Source organism: Hylobates moloch, unplaced genomic scaffold (assembly GCF_009828535.3).
Source record: "Hylobates moloch isolate HMO894 unplaced genomic scaffold, HMol_V3 SCAFFOLD_3, whole genome shotgun sequence".
Taxonomy (NCBI): Eukaryota; Metazoa; Chordata; class Mammalia; order Primates; family Hylobatidae; genus Hylobates; species Hylobates moloch.
This window is the reverse complement of record NW_026652278.1, coordinates 10,068,555-10,091,724: the sequence shown is the minus strand read 5'-3', so window position 1 is coordinate 10,091,724 and position 23,170 is coordinate 10,068,555.

The following is a 23,170-nucleotide window of genomic DNA, read 5'->3' as shown; positions in this document are numbered from 1 at the left end:
AGTTTATTTGCATAGATGTGTTTGTAGTATTCTCCAATGGTAGATTGTATTTCTGTGGGATCAGTGGTGATATTCCCTTTTTCATTTTTTATTGCATCTATTTGATTCTTCTCTCTTTTCCTCTTTATTAGTCTTGCTAGCGGTCTATCAATTTTGTTGATCTTTTCAAAAAACCAGCTCCTGGATTCATTAATTTTTTGAAGGGTTTTTTGTGTCTCTATTTCCTTCAGTTCTGCTCTGATTTTAGTTATTTCTAGCCTTCTGCTGGCTTTTGAATGTGTTTGCTCTTGCCTTTCTAGTTCTTTTAATTGTGATGTTAAGGTGTCAATTTTTTGGATCTTTCCTGCTTTCTCTTGTGGGCATTTAGTGCTATAAATTTCCCTCTACACACTGCTTTGAATGTGTCCCAGAGATCCTGGTATGTTGTGTCTTTGTTCTCATTGGTTTCAAAGAACATCTTTATTTCTGCCTTCATTTCATTACGTACCCAGTAGTCATTCAGGAGCAGGTTGTTCAGTTTCCATGTAGTTGAGCAGTTTTGAGTGAGTTTCTTAATCCTGAGTTCTAGTTTGATTGCACTGTGGTCTGAGAGACAGTTTGTTATAATTTCTATTCTTTTACATTTGCTGAGGAGAGCTTTACTTCCAACTATGTGGTCAATTTTGGAATAGGTGTGGTGTGGTGCTGAAAAAAATGTATATTCTGTTGATTTGGGGTGGAGAGTTCTGTAGATGTCTATTAGGTCCACTTTGTGCAGAGCTGAGTTCAATTCCTGGATATCCTTGTTAACTTTCTGTCTCGTTGATCTGTCTAATGTTGACAGTGGGGTGTTAAAATCTCCCATTATTATTGTGTGGGAGTTTAAGTCCCTTTGTAGGTCACTCAGGACTTGCTTTATGAATCTGGGTGCTCCTGTGTTGGGTGCATATATATTTAGGATAGTTAGCTCTTCTTGTTGAATTGATCCCTTTACCATTATGTAATGGCCTTCTTTGTCTCTTTTGATCTTTGTTGGTTTAAAGTCTATTTTATCAGAGACTAGGATTGCAACCCCTGCCTTTTTTTGTTTTCCATTTGCTTGATAGATCTTCCTCCATCCCTTTATTTTGAGTCTATGTGTGTCTCTGCACGTGAGATGGGTTTCCTGAATACAGCACACTGATGGGTCTTGACTCCTTATCCAGTTTGCCAGTCTGTGTCTTTTAATTGGAGCATTTAGCCCATTTACATTTAAAGTTAATAATGTTATGTGTAAATTTGATCCTGTCATTATGATGTTAGTTGGTTATTTTGCTTGTTAGTTGATGCAGTTTCTTCCTAGCCTCGATGGTATTTACAATTTGGCATGTTTTTGCAGTGGCTGGTACCGGTTGTTCCTTTCCATGTTTAGTGCTTCCTTCAGGAGCTCTTTTGGGGCAGGCCTGGTGGTGGCAAAATCACTCAGCATTTGCTTGTCTGTAAAGTATTTTATTTCTCCTTCACTTATGAAGCTTAGTTTGGCTGATATGAAATTCTGGGTTGAAAATTCTTTTCTTTAAGAATGTTGAATATTGGCCCCCACACTCTTCTGGCTTGTAGAGTTTCTGCTGAGAGATCACCTGTTAGTCTGATGGGCTTCCCTTTGTGGGTAACCCGACCTTTCTCTCTGGCTGCCCTTAACATTTTTTCCTTCATTTCAACTTTGGTGAATCTGACAATTATGTGTCTTGGAGTTGCCCTTCTCGAGGAGTATCTTTGTGGCATTCTCTGTATTTCCTGAATCTGAATGTTGACCTGCCTTGCTAGATTGGGGAAGTTCTCCTGGATAATATCTTGCAGAGTGTTTTCCAACTTGGTTCCATTCTCCCTGTCACTTTCAGGTACACCAATCAGATGTAGGTTTGGTCTTTTCACATAGTCCCAAATTTCTTGGAGGCTTTGTTCGTTTCTTTTTATTCTTTTTTCTCTAAACTTCCCTTCTCACTTCATTTCATTCATTTCATCTTCCATCATTGATACCCTTTCTTCCAGTTGACCGCATCGGCTACCGAGGCTTCTGCAATCTTTGCATAGTTCTCGATACTTGGCTTTCAGCTCCATCAGCTCCTTTAAGCCCTTCTCTCCATTGGTTATTCTAGTTATCCATTCATCTAATTTTTTTTCAAAATTTTTAACTTCTTTGCTATTGTTTTGAATTTCCTCCTGTAGCTCGGAGTAGTTTGATCGTCTGAAGCCTCCTTCTCTCAACTCATCAAAGTTATTCTCCATCCAGCTTTGTTCTTTTGCTGGTGAGGGACTGCATTCCTTTGGAGGAGGAGAGGTGCTCTGCTTTTTAGAGTTTCCAGTTTTTCTGCTCTGTTTTTTCCCCATGTTTGTGGTTTTATCTACTTTTGGTCTTTGATGATGGTGATGTACAGATGGGTTTTTGATGTGGATGTCCTTTCTGTTTGTTAGTTTTCCTTCTACCAGACAGGACCCTCAGCTGCAGGTCTGTTGGAGTTTCCTAGAGGTCCACTCCAGACCCTGTTTGGCTGGGTGTCAGCAGCGGTGGCTGCAGAACAGCGGATTTTCATGAGACCACAAATTCAGCTGTCTGATAGTTCCTCTGGAAGTTTTGTCTCAGAGGAGTACCCGGCCGAGTGAGGTGTCAGTCTGTTCCTACTGGGGGGTGCCTCTCAGTTAGGCTGCTCGGGGGTCAGGGGCCCACTTTAGGAGGCAGTCTGTCTGTTCTCAGATCTCCAGCTGCGTGCTGGGAGAACCACTACTCTCTTCAAAGCTGTCAGTCAGACAGGGACATTTAAGTCTTTAGAGGTTCCTGCTGAATTTTTGTCTGTCTGTGCCCTGCCCCCAGAGGTGGAGCCTACAGAGGCAGGCAGGCCTCCTTGAGCTGTGGTGGCCTCCACCCAGTTCGAGCTTCCTGGCTGCTTTGTTTACCTAAGCAAGCCTGGGCAATGGCGGGCGCCCATCCCCCAGCCTTGCTGCCGCCTTGCAGTTTGATCTCAGACTGCTGTGCTATCAATCAGCAAGACTCCGTGGGCATAGGACCCTCCAAGCCAGGTGCAGGACACAATCTCCTGGTGTGCCGTTTTCCAGGCCCGTTGGAAAAGCGCAGTATTAGGGTGGGACTGACCTGATTTTCCAGGTGCCATCTGTTACCCCTTTCTTTGACTAGGAAAGGGAACTCCCTGACCCCTTGCGCTTCCCGAGTGAGGCAATGCCTCGCCCTGCTTCGGCTCGCACAGGGTGCACTGCACCAACTGTCCTGCACCCACTGTTAGGCACTCCCTAGTGAGATGAACCCGTTACCTCAAACAGAAATGCAGAAATCACCCGTCTTCTGTGTCGCTCAGGCTGGGAGCTGTAGACCGGAGCTGTTCCTATGCAGCCATCTTGGCTCCACCCCCTTCTTATCCTTTTAATACATCCCACTAAGTGTGTAGAGTCAGAGCACTGAGTTCAAAAATTACTTGAACTAGTTCTTTTTTCTGAATGGTTATAAGTTTGATATGCATATAGAATCGTTTGTTTCTGTTTGTATTAGATTTTAGGGTTTGCTTTTGTTTATCCTTTTTTACTTAGTATTTTTTAAATACGTAAAACATGCCATGGTTAAAAAACCAAAACCATGTAAAAAGGAATACTCAGAGAAATCTCACCCCTAAACCTCCTCTCTCCACGCCATTCCTACTTACTCCCTATATGTAGACATTTTTATTAGATTTGGTTTATCATTCTGTGTGTCTCTTTATGAAAATGAGCACGTGTGTGTGTGTATAATATGTATATATGTGTATACATATGTATGTTTATTAACTCTATTGAGTGGATATGCATTAGTGTATTCAAACACTCCCAGGGGTGTGCATTTGGTGGAGGTCAGTGTATCGTTAGGAAAAATTCTAGTAGTGCAATGGCTGGGCCAAGGGAATTTGTTGCCAAATTTCCCTCTAAAGGCATTGTGCTATTTTGTACTTGTGCAATCAGCATATGAGAGTTAACACAAGCCCTGTCTTCATGAGGATATTGAGGGAGAAGAAATGAAAGTTTGGGGAATTGTCCAGTGACTTGAGCTTTTGTGACAGGGAACTTCCAGTTTCCCAAATTAGTCATTGTGCAGCACAGGTGTGATTGGTTAGAATTTTCTCTATGATCACCGCAGAACATCTGTTTTGCCAAAAGCATCATTCCCTTTTTCTGTTGATTTTCTAGGGATGCTTTGACAGACGATCACAAACTTGGTGGCTTTAAACAACAGAAATTTATTTTCTCACAGTTCTGGGAGCCAGATGTCTGAGATCAATATTGATATGGTTTGGCTCTGTGTCCCCACCCAAATCTCATCTTGTAGCTCCCATAATCCCCACATGCTGTGGGAGGGACTCGGTGGGAGATGGTTGAATCAATGGGGTGGGTCTTTCCCATGTTGTTCTCATCATGGTGAGTCTGTCTCATGAAATCTGATGGTTTTAAATGGGAGTCTCCCTGCACAAGCTCTCTTTGCCTGCTGCCATTCATGTAAGACATGACTTGCTCCTCCTTGCCTTGCACCATGATTGTGAGGCCTCCCCAGCCACATGGAACTGTAAGTCCATTAAACTGCTTTCCTGTATAAATGACCTAGTCTCGGGTATGTCTTTATCAGCAGTGTGAAAATGGACTAATACAGTGAATTGGTACCAGTAGAGTGGGGTGCTGCTGAAAAGATACCTGAAAATGTGGAAGTGACTTTGGAACTGGGTAACAGGCAGAGGTTGGAACAGTTTGGAGGGCTCAGAAGAAGAAAGGAAAATGTGGGAAAGTTTGGAACTCCCTAGAGACTTGTTGAATGGCTTTGACCAAAAGCCTGATAGCAATATGGACAATGAAACCCAGGCTAAGGTGGTCTCAGATGGAGATGAAGAACTTATTGGGAATTGGAGCAAAGGTGACTCTTGTTATGTTTTAGCAAAAAGACTGGCAGCATTTTGCCCCTGCCCAAGAGATTTGTGGAACTTTGAACTTAAGAGAGATAATTTAGGGCATCTGGTGGAAGAGATGTCTAAGCAGCAAAGCATTCAAGAGGTGACTTGGGCATTGTTAAAGGCATTCAGTTTTATAAGGGAAGCAGAGCTTAAAAATTTGGAAAATTTGCAGTCTGACAATGTGATAGAAAAGAAAATCTCATTTTCTGAGGAGACATTCAAGCTTGCTGCAGAAATTTGCATAAGTAACAAGGAGTGGAATGTTAATCCCCAAGAGAATGGGGAAAGTGTCTCCAGGGCATGTCAGAGACCTTTGTGGCAGCCCCTCCCATCACACACCCAGAGGTTCAGGAGGAAAAAATGGTTTGGGGAGCCTGGCCCAGGGTCTCTCTGCTGTGTGCAGTCTAGGGACTTGCTGCCCTGTATCCCAGCCACTCCAGCCATGACTAAAAGGGGCCAAGGTATAGCTTGGGCTGTTGGTTCAGAGGGTGAAAGCCCCAAGCCTTGGCAGCTTCCACATGATGTTGAGCCTGTGGGTTCACAGGAGTCAAGAACTGAAGTTTGGGAACCGTCGCCTAGATTTCAGAGGATGTATGGAAATGCGTGGATGCCCAGGCAAAAGTTTGCTGCAGGGCAGGGCCCTCATGGAGAACCTCGGCTAGGGCAGTGTGGAAGGGAAATGTGGGGTTGGAGCCCCCGCACAGAGTCCCCACTGGATCACCACCTAGTGGAGCTGTGAGAAGAGGGTCATCACCATCCTCCAGACCTCAGAATGGTAGATCCACTGACAGTTTGCACCAAGTGCCTGGAAAAGCCGCAGACACTCAATGCCATAAAAGCAGTGAGGAGGGGGCCTATACCCTGCAAAGCCACAGGGGTGGAGCTGCCCAAGACCATGGGAACTCACCTCTTGCATCAGTGTGAACTGTAGGTGAGACATGGAGCCAAAGGAGATCATTTTGGAGCTTTAAGATTTGACTGCCCCACTGGATTTTGGACTTGCTTGGGGCCTGTAACTCCTTTGTTTTGGCCAATTTCTCCCATTTGGAACAGCTGTATTTACCCATTACTGTACTCCCATTGTATCTAGGAAGTAACTAACTTGCTTTTGATTTTACAGGCTGATAGGCAGAAGAGACTTGCCTTGTCTCAGATGAGACTTTGGACTGTGGACTTTTGAGTTAAAGCTGAAATGAATTAAAACTTTAGGGGACTACTGGGAAGGCATAATTGGTTTTGAAATGTGAAGACATGAGATTAGGGGGTGGGCAGGGGCAGAATGATATGGTTTGGCTCTGTGTCCCCACCTACATCTCATCTTGTAGCTCCCATAATTCCCACATGTTGTGGGAGGGACTCAGTAGGAGATGGTTGAATCATGGGGGCAGGTCATTCCCCTGCTGTTCTCATGATAGTGAGTGAGTCTGATGAGCTCATGGTTTTTAAAATGGGGGTCTCCTCCTGCACAAACTCTCTTTGCCTGCTGCCATCCATGTAAGACTTGACTTGCTCCTCCTTGCCTTGCACCATGATTGTGAGGCCTCCCCAGCCATGTGGAACTGTAAGTCCATTAAACCTCTTTCCTGAATAAATTACCCAGTCTCAGGTATGCCTTTATCAGCAGTGTGAAAATGGACTAATACATATATTATTGGGCTGGAATCAAGGTGCCTGCAGAGCTGTACTTTCTCTGGAGGTTCCAAGCAAGAAGCCATTCCTTACCTCCTCCAGTTGGGGTGGCTGCTGGCAGTCCTTGGCTTGTGGCCATGTCACCCCAGGCTCTGCCTTTGTGGTCACACCTCCTTCTCCTCTGTGTCTGTGTATAAAATCTTCCTCTGCCCCCTCAGATGAGGATGCATGTGCTTGAGTTTAAGGACCATCTAAATAATCCAAGATAATGTCTGTCTCAAGATCCTTAATTTAATCACATCATATCTGTAAGGGTTCATCCTTTTTAATGCCATATAAGGTAACAGTCTCAGGTTTCAAGGATGAGGATGTAGATATATTTTGGTGGGGGCATTATTAGCTTAACACAATCACTTTTAATTTCTGAAGTGCTTCTATACACATTTTCTCATGACAGTCTCAAAATTTTCATGAGAAGGATAAATCCTGTCTCACTGTACTGAGTCCGCAGTTGGGGGACAGTGACTTAGAGAGCTGAGGGCATCCAGTTGCAGGTCTAGAAGAACTTCTGGGACCAGTCTGTTCCCGAGAGGATGACTCCAGAGAGAATCGCCCCATTTCTGAAACCGGCATGGTCCCAGATGTTGGCCTGGACCCTGCCACTAAATAGTTTTGTGCTAACTGATATCTGCTAACTATATGGGGAGGCTGAAAAAGAGCATGTTCTTTGTAGTCAGACAAAGCAGCATTTGACTGTACTCAGTGAACTTGGGGGTTACTCACTTTCCTTGAGCCTTAATTTCCTCATTTGTAAAATGGGAATCATAGGAGAGGTGGGATAACATTTGCCAAACATGAATCCCATCCTTAGACTTGAGATGCAAAGAAACATTTTCTTTCTTTATGTTTCCACGTGAAATCCCACCTGGTTTCAACTTGACCACTTGGCAAGAATCCCCCAGCAGTCACTCAGGGCCACTCTTCTGTTCCTGGGGACTTTGTTGAGATTCAGGGGGTAAGCAACTCAAGAATGGGCAGGTGAGGCCTTGGGAGGTGAGGCCTCAGGCAGGTCAGGCCAGGGCCATTCACTCGCCACCGATAACTCCTTGCCCAGGTTCTCCCAGCCCACTGGAAGGTTTCTCAGAGGTTGTGATCCCGAGCAAGGCCACAAGGGGCTCCTGGCGCTGTGTCCACTGGGGTCCTCCCAGGTAGGTGAGGTCCCAGTGCCCACCACTCACAGGATCCTCAAAAGTGCATCCTGTTCCAGTCCAGGTAGGCCCCCCATCCCCAACCTATCTTTGAAACCAAGAGCCTGACCCTCCCCTGCCCTCAGGGATGACCTAGAGAAATGCCCTCAGGTTATTCAAAAACAGGTTCTGTTTAGGGAGGTCTCTTGGAGGTCCTGACAAGTTCTCTTCTTTCCAGAGATTAAAACCCCCAAAACCTGTGTCTGTACCCCCCAAACCCCACAGGGAGTGAGGAAATCTCAGACAGGAAGAGTCTGGTCCCGCCGGGGGCTAGGTGGGTGTAAGGAAGAAAATTCCTTTTATTCCCTAGAGCATATAACAAAGAAAAAAAAGAACAAGAAACAATTAACTTTCCAGTGCACACCTTGGGGCGCAGCAGATCTGGGCTGCAGGTGACTTCCCTGTCACGGCACCCCACCCCCTGCATTTTCCCTGGCCACGGTCCACCCAGAACCCGGAAGAGCATGAAGGCCCACAGCCAGTCAATGACAGTAACGGTGATGGGGGAAGGGGCTGCCTCTGTAGTCCATCCCCTGGCTGGGACTTCCTAGAAGGGAAGGTGGTGGCATTGGAAGGCGGATCCACTGGGAAACAGTGGGCTCAGCCGTGGGAGACAAAATGGAAGGACTGAGCAGCCCGGGACCCAGGCCTTTGGGCCAGCGGGTCAGGGAGCCCTCTCTTAGGCTTTGTTGGGAGGAGACAACGGTTGAGTGCTGGCCCCTGGAGAGGGAGGCCTCTGGGAGAATGGGAGCTCTCTGGGAAGGGGGCGTCAGAAAGTAAACCTGAGAACAGCTAGGGCTGGAGGGTATGTTTTCATCTTCTAGGAAGTTGCAGAGAACTTTGGTCAAACCACGAGGATGGGTGAGTTCTTAGAGGAGCGTTTGCAGCCGTAGGAATAGTCTGCCTTTGGGAAGCTGGTGGCGCCTGCACAATCTCTTTAGTGCAACTCAGCCTCACTCACAGGCTCGCTGAGAGGAACGTGTGGCTCTATGCCTCTGGCAGTTCTGGAACAGTCTGAGTTTGGGGAAGAGGGTTAGAGTTACTTTTTCAGCGGAGGCAAGTGCTGTCCACACTCTCTCTAGTTTTCTATCCAGACCACGTGGAAGAGAATAAATGTGGGGCCACTGGAGAGTCTCCATGGTTCTTTTTGGGTCCCAAGCCCTGATTGCTTTTCACGCTCTCGCTGTGGCCCCAGCAGTCCTGGTAAGGAGCCAGGGTTCAAGGGGGAGGTGCTTGATTTGTCACACATGGAGGAAGGAACAGCTGAGTTGCAAGCCAGGTATGAGTGCTCCCCAGGGGTCCCCCCATATCTTAGCCAGCACGTGGTGGCAGCCAGATGTACCCAAGACAGTTGTCTGGCAGCACCATGGGACTGGGTATCCACTTAAACCTGAGGAGCCTGGACTTGTCTTGCCACCTGGGTAGGGGGTGGTATTCTGCGATGTTATCTATGCTGCTTTCTCTGGCATTTCCTCCTCTCCTTCTTCCATCTCCTAATATAGGCAGCAGAAGAGCAAAAATACAAATAATCTGCTTTTGACTTCTAGCAGCTTAGGTCTTAGCACAGGAAAGTATTTGAAAGAATGCAAATCAGTCAAAGCCAGTTCTTATTGCCCTGTGGCTAGATAACTTTTGGAGGGGATTGAAGGAAGAAGTGAGAGAAGAGAGAGCTTTGGTGCTTGTGGGAAGGGAAGGAGAAGCAGAACCCTCTCTGGATCTGGGGACTGAGAGCAGAGGAGACACGCGCCTCCAATTCCCCGGGGGAGGCCTGGGAACATGTGGAATCTCAGTACTGCCCTTGACTCATTACGGTGCCAGAGCTATAGGGCAGAAAGAGCCAGGTGTGGGTGTCTCAGTGCAGGGAAGTTGAGAGTCACCAGAGAGGTACAGAAGCAGCCAGATGGCTCCTGGGTGTCGAAGAGGGGTTGGAGACAGTAGGAGTGGTGGTGGGGTGGAGAGGGTGAGAGACTATGTGGTTGAGCTGGGAGGCAGGAGCGAGGTAGGAGTCTCCATGGATCATCAGGACTGGCTCAGGAACTGAGACCAGCAGGGAATGAGGACATGTTTGTGACCATGCGGCGAGATGACAACAAGGACCAGACCCCGCTGCCTGACATCTTAGCCACATGTGAGCCCCAGGTACAGCCCCAGGGCTGGCTGACAGCACTGAGTTAGTTGAAAATGAGTTTTAGAGAAAGGGGGCCTCAATAGAAATTCAGTTCACTTTCATTGAGCAGAAGTTACATTTCTTGCTTTTCTGGTTTCCTAATGACTAGATTTTTCCAGCCCAATTTTTCCAGCAGAGAATTAATTCACCTTTGAAGCCACCTGCTTCTGGTCACTTAATTGTAGAGGAACAGACAGAGACCATACACACTCATACACATTCACACACACCTATTATTGTAGAGGAGCAGAGTCACACACACTCATACACATTCACACACACCCCAGTTATTGTAGAGGAACAGAGATCACACACGCTCATACACACTCACACACCCCCATTATTGCAGGGGAACAGAGATCACACACTCATACACACTCACACACCCCTATTATTGCAGGGGAGCAGAGATCACACACTCATACACACTCACATATGCACCCACATTATTGTAGAGGAACAGAGATCTCTCTCTTACACACACACACACCCATTATTGTAGAAGAGCAGAGATCACACACACTCATATACACTCACACACACCCCCATTATTATAGAGGAACAGAGATCACACACCCTCACACACACACCCCCATTATTGCAGAGGAACAGAGATCACACACACTCAGACACACTCACATACACACCCCCATTATTGTAGAGGAACAGACAGAGATCACACTCACACACACACACACCCATTATTGTAGAGGAAAAGCAATCACACACACTCATGCATACTCACACACCCCCATTATTGCAGAGGAACAGAGATCACACACACTTATACACACTCACACACACACTCCCATTGTTTCTGCAGAAAGAGTTGTGCAGACTTGCTTTCTGTATTTCAAAAACTGTGAATAATGCTATCATTTGACAATAAAAGCACAAAAAGAGAGACATTTAAAAATTATTTCCCCCTCTGCAATTACTACCCCAGGCCTTTCCATGGGCTTAGGGATGAGGGGAGCAGAGAATGATGCCCACCTCCACCCCCTCTTCTCATCCAGTGTGGCTCTGAAATACCTCTTCATAAGAAGAAAGGTAAAGTATTACAGAATGTATTTGTTTATTTGACAAATGTTTGATAAGAACATAGCAGACATTTACTGTGGTTGTGCAACCCTTTACAAAAAGTTGGCTTCCTGTAATCCTCCTGACAAGCCCTCAGGGTCATGGCTGTGATGTTTGGTTTGTTTCAGTCCTGTGCCAAGGGCTAAGGATTCTAGACAGAGCACCACCCAACCTGCACCCTGCAGAAGCTCATAGTTCAAGCAGCAGAGGTCAGCTCATCTCCCCACCCCTGCCAGAACGTGTGGGCTATGCAGGCAGAGAAAGGAGCATCCAACTCTGACAGGCAGGAAGGCTTCCTGGAAAAGGTGATGCTTGAATTGGGACTTAAAGGATAAACAAGAGTGTGTTGGGGGAAGGGCAGTTGGCAATATGATCATGTCAATTTTACCAAATGCACCAAGGCCCTCTAGCCATACAAATTCTCCAACATGCCATAGATTGGCTACCTGCAGTCTCTGTTCCCTTGTCCCTGTGTGGGGTGCTCTCTGCCATCACCTGATTAATGAGCTCCCCCTTATCCTTCAAGTCTCAGCTGAGTGGCTGCTTGGCTGTGCTGTTTCCTGGACAGAATGAATCACATCCTCTCATACTTTCCCTGCCTCATCTGGGGAACGAGGTTGGATGAATGAATGATTGAATGAATGAATGCACAATTATCTAACCTCCCCACCCCAAAAATTGAGGAGGAATTGGAATGATGTTGTTCTGCAGGGTCCCCTTGGATCATTATATTAATCCAAGTGTTTTTAATTACTTGAGGAAAAGAGTACTTTGTGCTGCAAGTAATGCAGAAGACCAAATTACACAAAACAAACAAACAAAGCAATGCTGGGGCTCATTGTGAAAAAAAGAAATCACTGGCTGGGAGTTAGGAGATCCACATTCTAGTTCACGTAACTCCCCTCTTCGAGCTTGGTGAACCTGTGACACATGCATGACACAGAGAACAAAAGACACAAGACACAGCATGGTGCTGCGGGCTGGACTGCAGGCTCAGGTGTGAGCACCAGGACAGCTCCCCATGTGGAGAGGGCTGAGTCCTAGTGAGGCCCAGCTGCTGCGCCCATCCATGCCAATGGTGACTTCCACTTGCGTGCCATGCTGGAGACTCAGGTTGGCATCCCCAGCCCCCAAAGATGCTGCTGTATCCACCTGGATGTCTCCCAGGCTCTTCAGAGTCACATTGTCCCAAACACCCATGGATGCTTTCTCCAGCCCTCTTCAAGCCTATGCCTCCTCCCTGTCTCTGTTACTCCCACAGTCATTCACTCAGGTGTGCCGCCTGACATCTGGTCTTCATAGTCTCCTCCCCCTCCTCTAGGCACTGAGGAGGTTCTTGGGGGTGGGGGATGCCCCATGATATGGTTTGGTTGTGTCCCCACCAAAATCTCATCTTGAATTCCCACATGTTGCGGGGAGGGACCCAGTGGGAGTTGGTTGAATCGTGGGGGCAGGTCTTTCCCGTGCTATTCTCATGATAGTGAATAAGTCTCAGGAGATCTGATGGTTTTATAGGGGGGAGTTTCCCTGCACAAGCTCTCTCTCTGCCTGCTGCCATCCATGTAAGATGTGACTTGCTCCTCCTTGCCTTCCACCGTGATTGTGAGGCCTCCCTAGCCACATGGAACTGTGAGTCCAGTAAACCTCTTTTTCTTCCCAGTCTTGGGTATGTCTTTATCAGCAGCATGAAGATGAACTAATACACCCCACTCCAAGGGAAGAAGGAACCCCCTTCTCCCTGCAGTCCCTGGAGCCTCAGCCTGGCCAGAGAAGGGTGAGGAGAAAGCTTTAAGTTGGGCATGAGATTGGAGTTTTAAACTGGACACAATTTTAATAATGAAAATAACCTAAAAGTTTTAGAATCTGCCCAAGAGACCCTTCCAGAATACGCTGAGCCCCCAGGAAGGGACAGCTGGTGCTACACCATTAGAGTGGCATTCAGGGAAGTAAAACGACTTGATATTCTCAGGCCAGTCAGTGGAGGCTGGGTGTCCTGCTATTGCTGGTGGCTGAGAACTGCTGTCCTGCCTGGGTTGGCATGGATGTTCTGGCTCCTGTCCACCTCTGGGACCACACAGACCTCCTACTGGGCCGCCTGATGGGGAAAACCAGGGCCATGGCCAAGACATTCAGGCTCTGATGGTCAAACTGAATGGCCATGGACAGTCCACAGTGAGATGGCAGGTGTCTGCCTGGCAGGTGTCCAGGTGAAGGAGCAGTGACCAGGTCTGCCTGCGTTTGGGTTGGGCTTCTGGATGTGTTGTCCACATATGCAGGTGGAACACGGGACTGTTATGTGGCTTCCCTGTCAGACACCTGAGCTGGCTGCCTGCATTTATCTGGTTCGACACCAGGTACTTTTTGACACCAGGTACTTCCCCCAAACACAAAGCTAGGATGTTAATGATGGCATAAACACGGCACAGCATGTGCATAATCCAACTGAGGCTATTACAAGAAAGAAAATTTGGTGAAAGATGCCCAATGCATTGGGAAAGATGAAATGCCTCTTTCCATACATATGAGTTTTATCCAGCTAGTAATCCACCGTTTAAATAACTTTCTTAATAAAATAAAGAGGATATTTTAAAGTTAGATCTGGAAAACCCTTATACCTCCAGCGCATGGTTTCAATGAAATATCCCTCAACATGAAAATATAGACAGTTAGTTTTTTCTTCCAAAGTGAAATGCTGAGAGCCTTCCATTCCTGGTTTATTATGCTTTCTGTATCTCTGCTCATTTTTCACCAGTATTGCATTAAGTATTGATATTGATTTCTTGTAAATGGAACTGAAATAGATGGCCCACAGTTTTTGTTATTGTTCGGTGGCACTTGTATGTAATTTATTATGGCTGTAATGGAGGCTGCCCCTCGCTGCCATGGCTTAAATTAAATGTGCCACACTCTGGCCTCTGCTCGTCACCTGCATCTCTCATTTGATAGCAAAAATTATTATGTATAAAGTTTCTCTTTCCTTCTCACCCCTTCCATAAGAAATAATAACTATGCCCTTTGTATTGTTTTGAAAGTTTGTGTTGATGATGTCCATCATTAGTGAAAAATATGAAAGTAGGAAGGGAGAGGGCAATTTCCTCCTGGCAGCTGGCTTCTGTTTGGTTTCTGGGAGGCCTGGCAGACAGAAGACCTGGAGTCCTGGCCTGGTTTTACTTCAACTCAATGGAGTGACCTTGGGCTAGTCCCCTTCTCCTTCTGACTGTGGTTTTGTGAAGATGCATCCATGGCTCACATCTATGCAGGGCTCCGATGACAGCCGCTGCAGTCCAGGGCCAGGAAGCTAAGGTGCCCTTTGCCCGTGTGTTTTCCCTGTAGGGAGTGCCCCGGGATAAGCCGGTGAGGTGGCAGGGTGGCACCTGAGTGGGCTTGGGCACCAGGCTGGCATGGCTGAGGACATCTCCTGAAGGCAAAATTGCCTGGGGACAAGCAGCTTTGAGTGTCCCATCCAAGGTGCAGTGCAGGTCCACAGAGAGGAGGCACATCTTGAAGCCAGAGAGTGGCCCCCTCGACAACAGGAAAAGGGCAAAGCAAGGACAAGGGGAAAGTGTCCTGGCAAAAAACAAAAACAAAAACAAAACAAGAAAACACCCAACCCAAAACTGGAAATTCTCTTTCTCTTTCAGTTGAGCCTCCTGGCTGGGCCAGTCCTGAAAAGCCACACCAAATAATTTTGGGGAACAGCTGTGCGACCATCCTTTCCCAGCATGCTCAGGATTCTGCAAATGTCCTCTGCCTTCTCTAAGGCCCCCATCTTCCTTTCAGGGTTCTGTAGCGTGTGTTCAACTTCTGGCCCGTGTCTTTCACTGTGTCGGGGTATTTTTAGGGGGATAGAATAGCGTGAGCGGCACCAGGAACTATCATGACTGGGGGGAATAGGCAGGCCCAGTATTAACGTGGCGTGTGTGTGTGTGTGTGTGTGCATTTGTGTGAATGTGTGCATGTGTGTGTTTGCGTTTGTGTGTAGCACCTCAAGTGTAGGCATCTTTATTCCCAAGACAGCCCTTGCGAAAGACAGGGTCAAGTTACATGCTCTTAGACCTGATAATTCTGCTTATGTGATTTTCACTTCAAATGATTTCCTGTTAGGCATAAAGGTTTCTACTAAAGAAAACTTTAAAAGTGCCTCACACAAGCCACTTCTTAAAGAACCAAGTTAGATTTTTGTGCATTCAGCATGGGGCAAAATAGTGTCTATTAATTAGACTTTCATTTCTATTGACAATGGGACCTACAGGCCTCGTACTGAGGTGGACACAGACTTTTGTGGTGCCCTGTTGATCCTGGTTCTGCTCGTGGAAAATTAGGCCCGATTGCCCTATGAAGGCCCCTTCTCTAGTTTCCCTCTCTGACCTGCTAAGTCTCCATTCTTCATCTAACTGCTTTAAATAAGTCAGCTGAGTTTCATTCTTCCTGTCATCAGGCCTTTGTTGAAGGCATCTGTGCTCTTGCTGAAGTCTGCAACATTTCCCAACATGCAGGCCGAGGGCCCTTCTCTTCCAGTTTGACCACTTGTCTGTTCATGCATGCATGCATGCATGCATTCATTCATTCATTCATTTATTCATTCAGAAAATGTGTCAAGAAAAGAGCACATGATTTGGAGGCAGACATAATTCAGTGGTGTGCCGGAGTGGAATTTTTCCAGCTTGCAAAAGCGGATCGCTAAATTTGTAAGTGTTTTGCAGCTGGTTTTTAAACATATATTAAAAATGCAATTGTAGAAAATTGCAATTAAATAAATTATATCAAAAACATAAAATAAATACTCAAAACTCATCATTCTCTAATTATTTTATAACATTGTATTACCATCCATATCAGAGGTTTCCAAAGTTTTTCTATGAAAGCACAGATAGTAAGTATTTTAGGCTTTCTGGTCTCTGACACACTATTCAGCTCTGCTGTTTTAAGGTAAAAGGAGCCACAGACAATGCATCAAAGAATGGGCATGGCTGTGCTCCTGTAAAACTATTTGTAAACATGTAGCACTAGATTTGGCCCATAGCCCAGGTCAAGTTTGCCAATTCCTGATCTATGCTTTTGAGGTTATTTATGTCTGTAATATCCTCCTGGTGGAAGTACTATATAATGGTTGCTCCCCAACTCTGCCTTCCATGAGCTCATGCTGGCAGCTTGGAATCAGCCATGGTGGGAGTATTTACACCACAGAAATTGGCAAACACCAACAATCAGTTCTGTTTTCCCAGAGAACTGGCTAAACATTCACGGGGACACCACTGGGTGCATCTGAGTCTTGACTCCATGTTGTATTAGCTCCGTGGCCTTAGGCACATGACTTACTTTCTGAGCTTTAGTTACCTTCAACAAAGGCAGAGACTGCACCTATCCCAGAGCACTGGCAGGGGCTGAAGTGACACAACGTGACCTAACGTGTGTAAAGCACACAGCATGGGGCCTGGTTTAAGGGGGATTCACAGTTGAGACAAGAACAGGCTCTGGCCTCAGGAATTCTCAGGATCCCGGAGGCAGAAAGTATAGCTCAACCATAGAACGTAAAAGAAAGAATCATAACCTACAGTGGAAAGATCTGATCAGCCACTCTCCAACCTGGGGACCTCTGACAGCTGATTCTTGGGCCTCAGAGCTATGGTTTCAATCTCAACCACAACCTTCCAGGCAAGCCCTCTGCAACCCAGCTCCTGCCTCCACTTCCCACTGCTGACCCGACCACACACCCTGAGACCCCTCGCCCTTCCTGATGCACAGTCACATCCTAGAGTCTTTGTTCCCACTACCCCCTCTTCCTGTGCCTCCCTTCCCTGCCCTTGTCTCTGGACTTAGCTCCCAGGCAGCCTCTCTCTGTAGCTTCTCAGCCACTCCCGGGTAGATGTCCCCATCTACAGGCTTCTATATCCTTGAGAGGGGATTCCAGCTCTTCCCCATGGCCTGCGAGGCCCTGCACGGTCTGGACCCCTGTATGAATCATTTTTGGTGTTTTCTATATTTTATGATGCTTTGACATCTTGGGGACTTTACTGGCCAGAAAGCAACTTGCCTGCGAGCCCACCACTCACATGTAACCAACCAGTCCAGGGCCCATTCTCCACTCACCTCCTCTATCTCACTCACACACTAACCAATATTTCCCCTGCCCTAAACCACCCCTGAACCAGGTACCGAGCATCTAGAGACCACCCCAGAGCCCAGAGCTCCCCCGACACCATTCAGACTAGCCAGTCCTGGGCTGTTTCCTCTGCCTGGACTGGCCTTTCCCAAGGAAATCACAGCGAGGGCTCTGCTGGCCTAGGCTTCTGCCTCACTCCTTGTGTCCTGGCCCTACCCAGTCCTTCACCTCATGGTTCTCTCTCTCATCACTCAATTGCCTCTATAAACTAAATCTGGGGTACAATCCTGAGACACCCTCCATCATCTCCCCAGCCTCCTCTCCTAACCTGCCCCCTGCACTTCATTCCAGATGCACTGGCGGCATGCCGCCCCTCAGGCGTGCTGCACTTGGGCCTGCCCCAGGGCCTTTGCACTTGCCTCTCCCTCTGCCTGCACTGCTCCACCCCCAGGTATTCTCACAACTCAGCCCCTCACTATGGAAAGACTCTGTCTTGTTGGTGCTTTGTCAGAAGACAGCCCATGTTCTCTAATAAAAAACCCATTCTACCACACTCACCTGGCACTCCCTATTTGATAACCTGCTTTGTTTCTCAATCTCCTACCAACACCTGGCATCAGACACATTTGTTTATTTCTGCCCCTTCTTGAGTACAAGCCCCATGAAGGCAGGAATAGGCTTGCTCAGCTCGTGGCTGCATCCCTAGGACTTAGAGCCATGCCTAGGGCGGAGTAGGGGCTCAGGGAGTATTTGGTGCCTCCACTGGGGAGAGGAAGGCACCTCTGCATACCTTCAAGCCAGCACTGATCACCTGCTCTCAGTCATGATGTGTTGGTGCCCGCCCTGGGGCAGGGACTGGGCCCGTTTGTCTGGGCATCTCCCTGGCACAGTCAGGTGAGTAGGGAGGCCCAGCTTGGGTTTGTGGACTTGTTGGTGTCTCCATATCAGGAGAGGGCTCAGAGCAGGGAGTGGACGTTTACAAGTGTGGGAATGAGGGAGGTTTCTTGGAGGGAGGGATATGGGATTGGGCAGGAAGAGAAGGGAAGGGAGGTGCATGGAGTTGCAGGCACCAGGTGGGCAGGGTGGAGAGAGCACTGCGGGCACAGTCGCTGAGGTAGGCAGGGGCTCTGAACCAATTGCTGCCCCATTTCCAGCCCCAGTTTCCACTCCCGGCCTTGCACAGTCTGTTCCCCACATAGGTGTGCTCCCTCCTGCCTCAGGACCTTGGCACATGCAGCTCCGTCCTATAAAACATCCTTCTTGCCCCTGACTCCACACCCAGCAGCATTGCCCTCTTCATGCATCCTTCTACTCTCGCTTGCTCAGAGAAGCTTGCTCTACCCTCCCAGAGCCCGTCAGGGCCCTCTCCCACCTCCTCCCACAATACTGCATTTTTCTTTGGTTAGGGATGGAATATTACAGTTGGAGGTGAGTACTTCCATTAGGATTTGAGCTAACATTGCTCTCCCTCCCTGAATGGAAGTACAGGGAGCACAGGGGCCATGTCTAATTTGCTCAGAGTCAAATCTCCAGCTCCTAGCACATGCCTGGCACATGACAGGCCTCGGCATGCAGGGGTTGGCTGAGTGAGTTCCAGCCTGGGAGTTGCCTGAATGCGTTGGGGTGTCACAGGAGACCAGGCAGACAAAGCCGGTGGGACTTCCTGGAAGGATTTGAGGCACAGCCACAGAGCCCCTCCCGCCAAATGCCCAAGGTCAGGCAGCACGTGAGTTTATAGGGGTCCTCTATACAGGGGTAGCATGGGTCCCCACACCTCCTTTTCATCAGCTCTACCTGGGAGAACTAGACCAGCTTTTGGAAACCAAACCCACGTAGGCAATAGGTTTGTTTGAGGCTTTAACAAATCAGGCCTTTTAACATCAGAAAGCCAGGCAGCGTGGCTGCAAATTGGAGAGATCATTTTCGTTTAGCTCCTGGTAAATAGCTTTGTATGGAGGAAAGTGGAGCCAGGCCCAAGAGCAAGAAAAATACAGGTCAGGAGTCTGGGTCTGTCTAAACCTAAAAGATGCAAAAAATCTTGGATCCTAAGACCACGAGGCTGGGTTTTGGAGCTGTGGCACATGTAGGCATTGAGCCTCGATAGCTCTGAAATTGGGGCTGGACCTCCAGCCAGCCGCAGAGGCCTGACCAGTGCCTCGTTAGGCTCAGCACCCAACACCAGGGCGCCTGTATGTGATGTGTGGGGGCTTGCAGAGGCTGAAGTGAGGGGTTCTTTTTTCAGCGGCTTCCACTGTGATTTGTGGGGCAGGCTCTCACATTCCTTCAGAGCATAGAATGGACTGGCCTATTCCCAGGATATACCCAGGGCCTGGGTCAGCATCCACCTTGCCCTCCCAAGGAATCAAGGGAGGGAGGGAGGAAAGAAGAGAGGGAGGAGGGAGGGAAGAGGGAAGGAAACAGGGAAGGGGGTTCCTTATTCTCCCCTGACCCCATATTTTACTATGACAAGGACTTCTCGCCTCTCTCCTGCTCATGAAACTTCCTAGGCTACATCACCTTTTGGGTGGAGCAAAGTCACCTGGTCCCTGAGGCCACCATCCGCTTCCAGCTCCCTTTGTGGCTTCTCCTCCTTTGTGGCTCTTTTATCTAGGAGGAATCTCTGTTTTCTCATCTGTAAAGATGATAGCTCACTTCTCTCATTATTTGGTCTGTTGAAAGTCAGAACCGAAAGTGAGAACTCAAAGAGGAATAAGGCCACGGGGAGGGCCACACAGAGGTCAGTCCAGGTGGCAGTGTTATGGGAGATTAATTTGGGAGCCATTAGACACTCCTCCTAGTGCTTGAACAAAAAAGGAGAAGTGAGTATTTCATCTGGACTCTCATCTGCTTCTTATGTTGGTTTCCCTGCCTGAAGTTGAACAGTAAATCATGCCAGAAAACACAAGCCAAACGAGAGACCCCCGTCTCTTCCTTCAGGCTTGCACACGTTTCTGTGAAACTGGGGAATTGGCTTAGGATCTTGGTAGCGTGCAGTGTTTGAAAAGCCCACCAGAAGGTATTTCCAAGCACAGCTGGAATATGCAGCCACCAGCAACTGGCTGGAGGGGACACTGTGCTTCAAGCCCGGCAGCATTAGAGAATGTATTGGGTGCCAGTGGGCACCAGTGTCACCTTTTCTAGAGGGTCTACAGGCCTCCATCCTTGCTGTCCCCTGTTGATCTGATAGGAATGGCACCACCACCATGATCATCATCACCACCGTTTACTCACTCAGGTACTGAGTGCTCACGGTGCACCAGGCTCTGTGGCTGAGAGCCCTGCACTCCTGTCAGGATGCCCAGGTTTTGTGTTGGCCCAAGATGTGCTTGTTCTGTGACCTTGGACAGGTTGTTCAATGTGGCCTGAAGTATCTCACCTATAAAATGGGAATCATAATAATACCCACTATGAGGATTGAATGAGCTATATACATAAAACTCCCAGCAGACATGTGGCTATAGTAAGTGTTCATTAAATGTTAGTTTCTGTTATGAATGCTAATGGACCTCCCAACAACCCTGCATGGTAGGTTATTATCATCCAAATCTTCCATGTGAGGAAACTGAGGCTTACAGAGCTTTGGCAACTTGACCATGGGCTCAGAGCTGGGAAGTGGTGGTGCGGGGATGAAAAGTTAGGCAGGCTCACTTTCCAGCTCCCATTCTTAATCACGACTGTGAAGAGCTCCATATGTTTCCCTAATCTCCGTCATCTCCTTTTGTGAGAATACTAAGCAGCTTACAAAACACCACTAAGCAGTGTCTCTCTTGTTGAACATTTTTGCACACATCTCCCAGTACACACATACAAGGATGTGTACCCAAGAGAGGGATGATCGTGTCATAGGCAGGATGACAATATAACTCATTGTTCAATCCAGGACACTTTTGAGAGTAAAAGGGGCTGCTAATATTTAAGCTGGGGCAACAGGTGTTTTCTCAGGACAATTCTAGTTTACCATGTACATGCATTTTGAACAAAATCTTTAATGAAGAACATAAGACTTTAGAAAACTTTTTAACCCCCAGGCAATCCCCCCCTATACTTCATACTTATGACTTACTGGCTGTGGTTTTTTAGTATTTTAATTCAGTATTTAGTTAAAATAGAAATTTGTGTACATTTACCTGTATGTTTTCCATTTGATTTGCTCACAGTTTCTTCTTGTAGCATAGACACATTTTCTGTTATCTTTTATTTTTTTCTGTGATGAATGTCTTTTAAATGTTGTCTTACTGACTATAGATCTGTTGGTGGCAAGCATTTTATTTTTTGTTTATAAAATTTTATGAAACTACTTTTTATTTCAAACTATGTTGGGTACAAATTTTAGGTTAACATTTATTTTCTCTCAGTACTGAAATGGTATGGTTCCACTGTTTCCTGATTGTTATTATCATTGTTGAGAAGTCTGCTGTCACTTTAATGTCTTTGTGGGTGTTCTGTCTTTTCTTTCTGGCCGTTTTTAATACTGCGTCTTTGTCTTTGGTGTTCTGCAGTTTCAGTGCACTATATCTACACATATCTTTTATTCTTTTTGGATGTATACTTCCTGGATTTATGGATTCATGTCTTTTATCAGCTTGGGAAACTTTCTTGGCCACTTTCCTCTGAAAAAATTCCATTTTCTGTATTCTTTCCTTCTGTGATTTTTATCAGATGTGATTTAGAACTTTTAATTTTAGCCTTCATAGATCTTAACTTCTCTTTCATATTTTCCGTCTCCTTGACTCAAGTGCTACACTAATAGGTAATTTCTTCAGCTCTGTATTCCAACTCACTAATCTCTCTTCAGTTGTGTCTCATCCTTTTTTTAACTCATCCATTGCGTTTCTGATTTCAACAATAGTTTCATTCCTAAAAGTTCTATTGGGTTATTTCTCAGATATCTTTGGTTATTTTGATGGTCTTTTGTTGCTTGCTTATTTTTGTAATGCCAATTTTAATTTCCTTTAACAGTTAATGCAACATTACTTCATATTATCTAACTAGTAATTATAATTTCTGAAATATTGGCAGTCCAGGTTTATTGTTGGATGTGTTTGCTAACTAACAAGTCATAGTGACGTGTTTTCTTGTGTATTTGGTGGTCTTTTGTTATGGGGCCATGTCTGTATGTGCTTAATTGGTAGGAATACTATAGACCGAAATGCTTTCTCCGAAAAGTCTTTGTATTAGATTTCTTTCTGAGACCTAAAAATGGCTATGAATTTGGGGTCAATTTAGACTGTTGAGGGTCTGTAATTTAATATGGTAGTTTTAGGCTTAGCTCCTCCACCTTGCTGATGGCCCAGCGATTAGTGTCTCAGTTGCAGAGCTGATATTGACATTTGTACTCAGTGCAACCCCATCTTTCCATCTGCTTAATGCAGATTTTCTTTAGCTCAGGTTTGTTTTTCTTTGGGGTGAGGAGGAGGTCCTTGGACATTAAACTTATTTCTTACAAATCTACCAATAAAATAAGTGCAGCAGGACAGCCCTTTGGATAATATTAGCTTCCGTATTGCTGGAAACAGAAGTCTAGATGCATACATTTTCCAGGGATGAAGTGTCCATATCTAGAAAATAGGCAAGACAATATTGACTCCTTCATGAGACTGCTTAGGAGATAAAGTAACTGATCTAAAGGAGTGGTGGCTTTCTTGAGCAGTGGCTACTGATGTTCCCTATTCTCCTGCTCCACTCCTGTTGCCTGAAAGTGGACCGACCTACTCTTGACTCACATTTCTGATGAGCCATAGGCCAAGAAGCCTTGAATTCTGGGGTTTTCAGACCACTGCTTCAGCTACTCACTCCCTCCTTCTCAATACCCTTCATCTGTCTACAACTGATTCTAACCTGCTTCCACTTCATCTTGTCCCGCAGTCCTAAACCCTTGGCTTTGTGACTCTGGAAACTCTCTCTTTGCTTTTGCTTCCTTTCCCCCTCTGCTCTCAATGTGTTAGGCACCCTTTCTGTTGCTGGCATTTGGACCTCAACTCTTCTAGCTCTGACTTTACCAATC